Raw genomic sequence first — 9271 nt, forward strand, 5'->3', positions numbered from 1 at the left:
CATGGACATCCTATACATCCTATGACCAAGTAAAAATCTAAGAAAATTCATATCATCTAACCTAACTACATCCGCATCAAGTGATATAGTACTCATAAGCTCAACACACCACTCTTTATATACAGGCCTACGAATGGTAAATAAACGTTCCCAATCGGGAAAAGAAGAGCTGCCATACCTTTGGATCAGATGCTGTCTAACTGAGTTAACAAGTTGGACCCTTTCCAAAGGCTCCCAATTGATTACCCTCGGTACTTCTACATTTTTCGTTACCAGTTTAAATTTGTTACTTTGGTACGTCGGGTAATCTCTCCAACTTCGATCAAATCTCAAATTGAGATGCAAGTGTTCTTCATGAATCGTTGGGTGTTCTATTATTGGATGAATCAGAAATTGTACGTAGGCATTAACATATTCTTGTTGCGGATCATAATACGGTATGTGTTGATCATTATGATATTTTTGTTCCTGTTTTTGCTCCTGTTCAGGTTCTGGTTCATATTGTGGCTCATATTCCATTTCTGGCTGTGGTTCCGGAGCAGGTTGCCTAGATGATGATGATGCACCATCAGTATCGGTATATCTCTGCAAAACACATTAAACCCAAAATTTGTGCATCCAAATATGCATTAGTGTTAGCAAAATAACAAATTAAAACAATTACAATAACATGTTTAATCCATATTAAACTCATACTCCTTTTCACAATTTTAATAATTCTACACTTTTTTAAATAAGCATTTATGAAAATGTTTACAAAGTTCATAAGCATTCAACTCAAATAACATGTTAAAATAACCATTACTAGCAATTAAACAAGTTTCAAATGGCATTTACATCAATTTAATCAAGTTCATGAATTTTAGACTTAAAAAGTCTACTTTAATTCTCAAAAATCATGTTTAGGATCAAAGTTTGGATTATTTAGCTACCTAAACATGTTACACTACTTAATTTAGCAATAATTCATGACAAAAATCGGCCATAACCTGTTTATATCAAAAAGCCCCAAATTGCTCAAGAACACAAACCCTAGATTTCTAAAAATTTTGAAGTTTTTGGCTTTAAATCATGTTAAATAGCATCAATCTAGGTTATACATGCATAATATACTAACAATTTAACTCCAATTACACTAGAAATTAACAAAATTAAATTAGGTAAAAATTAGCTCAAGAATACTAAAACTGAAAATTTAAAGAGTTTAGGGGTGAAATCTTTACCTTTCTTGAAAAACTTCTTAACAAATTCATGATTAAAGCGGATTATAGCAAGAGATTTGGTTGAATTTGGTGAAAATTTGATGATTTTAGGGGTGTTTTTGGGTTATGTTCGTGTATGTGTGTGTTGAAAGTGAGGAGCACAGAGAGCTCGCTGGAACTTATGTTCCTGCCCAGTTTTTTCACTCCATGCGATCACATAGTTCCCATGTGCAAACCTCATGCGATCGCATGGGGTCCGGCTTTTATTTTAATTTTTTTTTTTATAAAAACCTTATACTTTTAAAACAAATAATTAATTAAAAATTAAAAATTTTGTTTCTTTTTAGGATGAGGGCGTTTCGGATCGTTGTCCTATTCCGTCTCTCGAAAAAATTTTAAAATTTGTCACTTTTTAAGCGTTGTTTTAAAAATAAAGATTTTTGGATTTTTAATGTTTTTGGCATACTTTAAACTACGACTAGGTTTTAACTAAAATTGATAGTGCAAAATAATATTTAGGCACCTAACATACCGGTGCCTAAATAATTATTAGGTAGCTAAATTTGATCCAGCTGGCCATGCGATCGCATGGCCAGGATGCCTAAAATCCATGCGATCGCATGGAGGGAAAATCCTGGCCAAGTCTATAAATCGAGCAGTTTTTGGACGAATTTTACACCATATTTCATCTTTTTCTTTTCCTTCTCTGTAAGAAACATATATATATATATATATAATTTAAAGTTTAATTTAAGTTTAATAATAATTGGGTTATTGTAAGAAATGTTTTAAGGTTTTGTAAGTCGGAACTCTTTCCGTATAACGCTACGCGATTAATCACCACTGTAAGCTATGTTCTTCCTTTTTAAATTAATGTCTCGTAACTAAGTTATTATTATGCTTATTTGAGCCAAAGTAATCGTGATGTTAGACTAAATATTAAGACGGGGTTATTAGATTTTGTACCATAATTAAGGTTTGGACAAAAGATCGACACTTGTGGACATTGGACTATGACTATTAATAGGTAGGGGGTATTGTCTAATTGAGCGACAACTCATTGGAACCTGTCGAACCTATCTTCAAATTAGTTAATCTAATAATTATTAAAATGATTATGTATGTCCTATTTAGTGACGTTTATACGACATCTTTTACGATCATTTAATTAATTATTCGGGTTGGGTAATTGATTATTCATTCTGATCAAGTGGGTAAATTAATATTTATATCTCATTAAAACAGGGGTGGATTACATACAAGGATAATTGGTGTAATTGTTAACAAAGTATTAAAACCTTGGATTACACGCAGTCGATAACCTGGTGTAATTATTAAACAAAGTATTAAAACCTTGTTACAGTTCGAATCCCTAATTAGTTGGAATATTTGACTTCGGGAATAAGGTTAATTTGACGAGCATTTTATATTTATGACTGATGGACTATTATGGACAAATCCGTATGGACATATCGAATAATTCAGGACAAAGGACAATTAACTCATGGTAATAAACTAAAATCAACACGTCAAACATCATGATTACAGAAGTTTAAATAAGCATAATACTTTTATTTCATATTTCATCGTAACTTTATTTACTTTCATTTTAATTACTGCAATTTACTTTATCGCAATTTAAATTCTGTCATTTATATTATCGTCATTTATCTTTACGCTTAAAATATAAAATCGACAAACCGGTCATTAAACGGTAAAAACCCCCTTTTATAATATTACTATATATAATTATATATATTTTATACAAATATAGTTTTAAAAAAATATAGCGTTAAACTCAGCTAGCTCCCTGTGGAACAAACCGGACTTACTAAAAACTACACTACTCTACGATTAGGTACACTGCCTATAAGTGTTGTAGCAAGGTTTAGGGTATATCCCATCCGTAAATTAATAAAACCTGTGTAGTATTTCGTAGTATTTCGTAGTAAAAATATAACTATTTCGTATACACCTATGCGCACATCAAGTTTTTGATTATATAATATATATATATATATATATATATATATATATATATATATATATATATATATATATAATTTTAAGAATTATTTATATATTATATTATATTCATGTGCATAGTTGACTTGTCATTTTAGTTCCGTTGCGTTGCGCGTTGAAAGTTGGGTCATGTCCCGGTTCCGGATTTTCGAACGTCCTTGCGTATTATTTAATATCTTGTACTTTGCATTTTGCGGCTTGTACTCTTATCATTTTTGGACGTTTCTCATCAATAAATTAAGCCACTTGAATTATATCTTGTACATTTGAGCTTTTTGGTCATTTGCGTCTTCAAATCGTCATTTTCTTCTTTTGTCTTCGCACTTATTTATTTAAACGAATATTACATAAAAATAGAACAATTACAACTAAAAGCTTTACATAATGGAAGGATATTGTACCTAAATATATGTTCATTTGGAGCACTATCAATTGTACAAATTAATTTGTAATTGTTAGGTTCCTAAATATTATTTTCAAAATTGATAGTCTTCAACATACAAAATAATGTTTTAAGGTTTTATAAATATATATAACAAAAACTTGATGTTATGTAAGGTGTATACGAAATAGTTATTATTTTTATTACAAAATATGATACAAATTATAGAAGTTTTATTTATTTATATAGATGTGATATACTTAAACATTGCTACAACACTTATAGGCAGTGTACCTAATCGTAGAGTAGTGTAGTTTTTAGTAAGTCTGGTTCGTCCACAGGAAACTAGCTGAGTTTAACACTATATTTTTTACAACTATGTTTATATAAAATATATATAATTATATATAGTAATATTATTATAAAAGGGGTTTTTACCGTTTAATGACCGGTTTGTCGATTTTAAATAAAACGTAAAGATAAATTATGATAATATAAATGACAGAATTGAAATTGCGATAAAGTATATTGCAGTAATTTAAATGACAATAAATAAAGGTACGATGAAATATGAAATAAAACAATTATGCTTATTTAAACTTCCGTAACCATGATGTTTGACGTTTTGATTTTAATTAACTGTTACCCGGGTTAATTGTCCTTTGTCCTGGTTTATTTGATACATATCTGGTTTTTGTCCATAATAGTCTATCGGTCATAATTATAAAATTCTCGTCAAATTAACCTTATTCCCGAAGTCAAATATTCCAACTAATTAGGGATTCGAACTGTAACAAGGTTTTAATACTTTGTTAACAATTACATCAATTATCCTTGTATGTAATCCACCCCTATTTTAATGAGATATGAATATTAATTTACCCACTTGATCAGAATGAATAATCAATTACCCAACCCGAATAATTTATTAAATGATCGTAAAAGATGTCGTATAAACGTCACTAAATAGAACATACATAATCATTTTAATAATTATTAGATTAACTAATTTGAAGATAGGTTCGACAGGTTCCCATGAGTTGTCATTCGATTAGACAATACTCCCTATCTATTAATAGTCAATAGTCCAATATCCACAAGTGTCGGTCTTTTGTCCAAACCTTAATTATGGTACAAAATCTAATAACCCCGTCATAATATTTAGTCTAACATCGTGATTACTTCGGCTCAAATAAGCATAATATTAACTTAGTTACGAGACATTAATTGAAAAAGGAAGAACATAGCTTACAGTGGTGATTAATCGCGTAGCGTTACACGGACAGAGTTTCGACTTTAAAACCCGTAAAACATTTCTTACAATAACCCAACTAAACCATAACTTTATTATTAAAATTAACTTAAATTAAAATTATATAATATAAATATATATTATGTTTAAAGAGAATGAAAAAAAGAAAATGAAAAAATGGTGTATACATCGAGCAGAATTCGCTGGCTTTTATAGATGTGAACTGATCCTGAGGGCTATGCGATCGCATGAGATTTGTGCTTCCAGGCCATGCGATCGCACGGCCAGCTGGGAAAACTCACATTATTTTGTTTACTTGCTTGTCGACGTTATATAATAATATATAATAATATATATAATTTTATATAATTATATATATATTATATTATATTCTTGTGCATAGTAGACTTGTAATTTTTGGTCCGATGACTCGCGCGTTGATGCTCGGTTTATGTCCCGGTTCCGGATTTTCGAACGTCCTTGAGTACTATTTAATATCTTGTACTTTGCATTTTGCGGCTTGTACTCTTATCATTTTTAGACGTTTCTCATCAATAAATTGAACCACTTGAATTTTTATCTTGTACATTTGAGCTTTTTGGTCATTTGCTTCTTCAAATCGTCGTTTTCTTCTTTTGTCTTCGCACTTATTTATTTAAACGAATATCACTTGTAAATAGAACAATTACAACTAAAAGCTTGTCTTTCTTGAGGGATAATGCTATGAAATATATGTTCATTTTTAGCATTATCAATAATATCTAGAAGTTTAGATAATATATAATCGTGGCGAGATACTCTGGAAATGAGAGTGAAAATGGTGTTTCAGACTGGTTCGCCGGGAAGTGCTTCAGGTTCTTCGCCGAGAGGGAAATTTGGTGGGTGGAAGGGATCGCCTTCTTCTCGTCTCCATTGATTAAGTTGGCTACGAACCCATCCCCAATCCATCCATAATAGATGATGGCTAATCGGTTAATCCATTCCGGTTTCACTACTTTCGGAGCTCAGGTGGATATCCATATCGGAATAGCTGTCGGAATCCGATGAACTTGAACTAGTTGAAGGATCCATCTCGTACAGAGTAGGGAAAAGATTTTTGAAATGGAATAGATTATAGGACTAGTTTGGTATTCCTCAATACATAAATTACATATGTATTTATAATACCAGAATCTCATAAGTTACGGAGGATTTTATGGAAGATGTTAGACAGAGTTTATAGTAATGGATATGCTAAGATATGAAATTTGTTTATACACTATCTATGCAATAAATGCAGTAAGATGCGTCTAGACTTAAGAATGATAAACAGGTAATTTCCGACAAGAAGGATAAGCAAAACTCTTTGACATGCAGCTAAGGTCGAAGTCCAGACTTACTAATGCATCCTAAAAACTATTAGGTAGACACACTAATGCAAGACCTGGTTTGCTAAGACCATCGCTCTGATACCAACTGAAATGACCCGTTCATACCGATTATAAATGATTCACAATAGTTGATTACATTGCGGGAGTCTGACCTCTATATGATACATTTTACAAACATTGCATTCTTTTTAAAAGACAAACTTCTATTTCAACGAAAGTTTACAAATATGCATACCAATGATATTATCATGTTTCCCAAATATAATTGACTAATCTGTCATTCATCTATCAATAATCTTTTTGAAATCAAATGATTTGAATGCAACGTCTTTTGAAATATGCCATGAATGACTCCAAGTAATATCTTTAAAATGAGCAAATGCACAGCGGAAGATTTCTTTCATACCTTAGAATAAACATGCTTAAAAGTGTCAACCAAAAATTTGGTGAGTTCATTAGTCTATCATAATCAATTATTTCCATAATTTTAATCGACCACAAGATTTCAAATATTTAACCGCACACGTAACCCGTGTACAAAACATGATACACATAACCTGTGTATAAAAATCATTCATATGGTGAACACCTGGTAACCGACCTTAACAAGATGCATATAGAATATCCCCATCATTCCGGGACTCTCATCGGACATGATAAATTCAAAGTACTAAAGCATCCGTAACCCGGATGGGGCTCGTTGGGCCCAATAGATCTATCTTTAGGATTCGCGTCAATTATGGTGTCTGTTCCCTAATTCTTAGATTACTAGACTAAAAAGGGCAATATTTGATTTAATAATCCAACCATAGAATGTTGTTTTAAGTACTTGTGTCTATTTCATCAAACATTTATAAAATCAGCGCATGTATTCTCAGTCCCAAAAATATATATTGCAAAAGCATTTAAAAAGGGAGCAAATGAAACTCACTATACTGTATTTCGTAGTGATTTACGCATATGACGGCACTGAACAAGTGCGGGGTTGGTCTCGAATTCACGAACCTATATCAGTTATATATATATATATATATATATATATATATATATATATATATATATATATATATATATATATATATATATATATATATATATATATATACTAAAACATGTAACAAGTTCGTATACTTTTTATATATAATTATTCGTATTAATAAATAATTTAAACATAGTTATTTTATATATTTTAAATAAATACATAATATTTATATATTAGATTTTTATTAAAGTAAATCATAGATGTCTTTTATTATATTTATTATATGTGTTATTAAATAAGTTATATTTATTATATATTTTAAGTAGTTAGTATTTATTTTTGTAGTGCATTTATTAATATTTTTATAGTAAATATTTATTAAAGTAGTTTAACAATATAATATTTATCGCTCTTTATAATATATTAGAAATAGAAAATTTATATATGATAAAAATATATTTTTATATAATAATTGATGAAATTTGTATATAGCTCAATTAATATCATTTTAATGATAAAATATAGTGATATATAATATTAATATCATAATATTATTAATGATAATAATAATAATAAGTTGTATGATAACTATAATAATTTTTAATAACTTTTAGTAATAATGATAATACTATAACGATGTTGTCGATAATATTAATAATAATATTTATTTACAATTAATAATAATGATAATAATATTAATAGAAATGATAATTCCTAATAAAAATGATAATTTTAATAAAAATGAAATTTTTTAATAATAACGGTACTTTTAATACTAATAATGCTAAAAATAATGAAAACAATATTTTTATCTAAATCATAATCTTAACAATATTTTAACTAAATCATGATACTTATACTCATTATTTCCTAATCGAATTGTTTAATAGCTTTTAGTCTTCTTTTATATCGTATTCATAATAATGATAATAATAGTAATCATAATAATTAGAGGATACTAATATTAGTTTAATGATAATGATACTAATAATAATAATAATAATAATAATAATAATAATAATAATAATAATAATAATAATTATTATTATTATTATTATTATTATTATTATTATTATTATTATAATAATACTTAAAGATGATAATAATAATAATAATTATTATAATTATAATAATACTTAAAGATGATACTAATAATTATTATAATGATAATAATAATAATGATAATAATAATAATAATAATAATAATAATAATAATAATAATAATAATAATAATAATAATAATAATAATAATAATAATAATAATAATAATAATAATATTACTGATAATATTAATAATAACCTTAGTGATAATAAATATGGTAATATTAATAGCAATAACAACGATAGTAATAATAATAATAATAATAATATTAAAAAATGAATTTAGGTAATAAAAATGGAATCATCACTCACGTATCAATATTGCGATTCAATATTGCAGGAAAGTACGTAGACGCAATAGAAATGATAAACGCTAGGTTGACCTCACGAACAATACCCCCGAACAATACCCATAACCTCCATAGCTATAACCCATAATTTCCTTAGCTCTATCCCGCTCGAAAACCCGTTTTGAAATAACTCGCTCGTGATCTCGTCGTAGTATTTTATGTATAATACTAATACTAATAATAATAATACTATTAATAATAATAAGATTTATAATAATAATAATGATAATAATAATAATAATAATAATAATAATAATAATAATAATAATAATAATAATAATAATAATAATAATAATAATAATAATAATAATAATAATAAGTTATAATGATACGGAGTAAAAATTTGAATGAAACTGGAACCAGCTCGAATTCGTTTTATAGATGTTTTCCTCACCTAACCCCCATGTGATCGCACGGGGACTAAGGCATAAGCCCATGCGATCGCATGGCTTCCTTATCCAGCTCAATTTCATTTAAAACATGGGCGGCCAACGGTTTATTATAATATATATATATAATATATTTAATTTATATAATTAATTATATATTATATTATATTTACGTGTATAGTTGACTTGTAATTTTAGTTTTGAAAACTTGTACGTTA

Source organism: Rutidosis leptorrhynchoides, chromosome 10, assembly GCF_046630445.1.
Source record: "Rutidosis leptorrhynchoides isolate AG116_Rl617_1_P2 chromosome 10, CSIRO_AGI_Rlap_v1, whole genome shotgun sequence".
Lineage (NCBI taxonomy): Eukaryota > Viridiplantae > Streptophyta > Magnoliopsida > Asterales > Asteraceae > Rutidosis > Rutidosis leptorrhynchoides.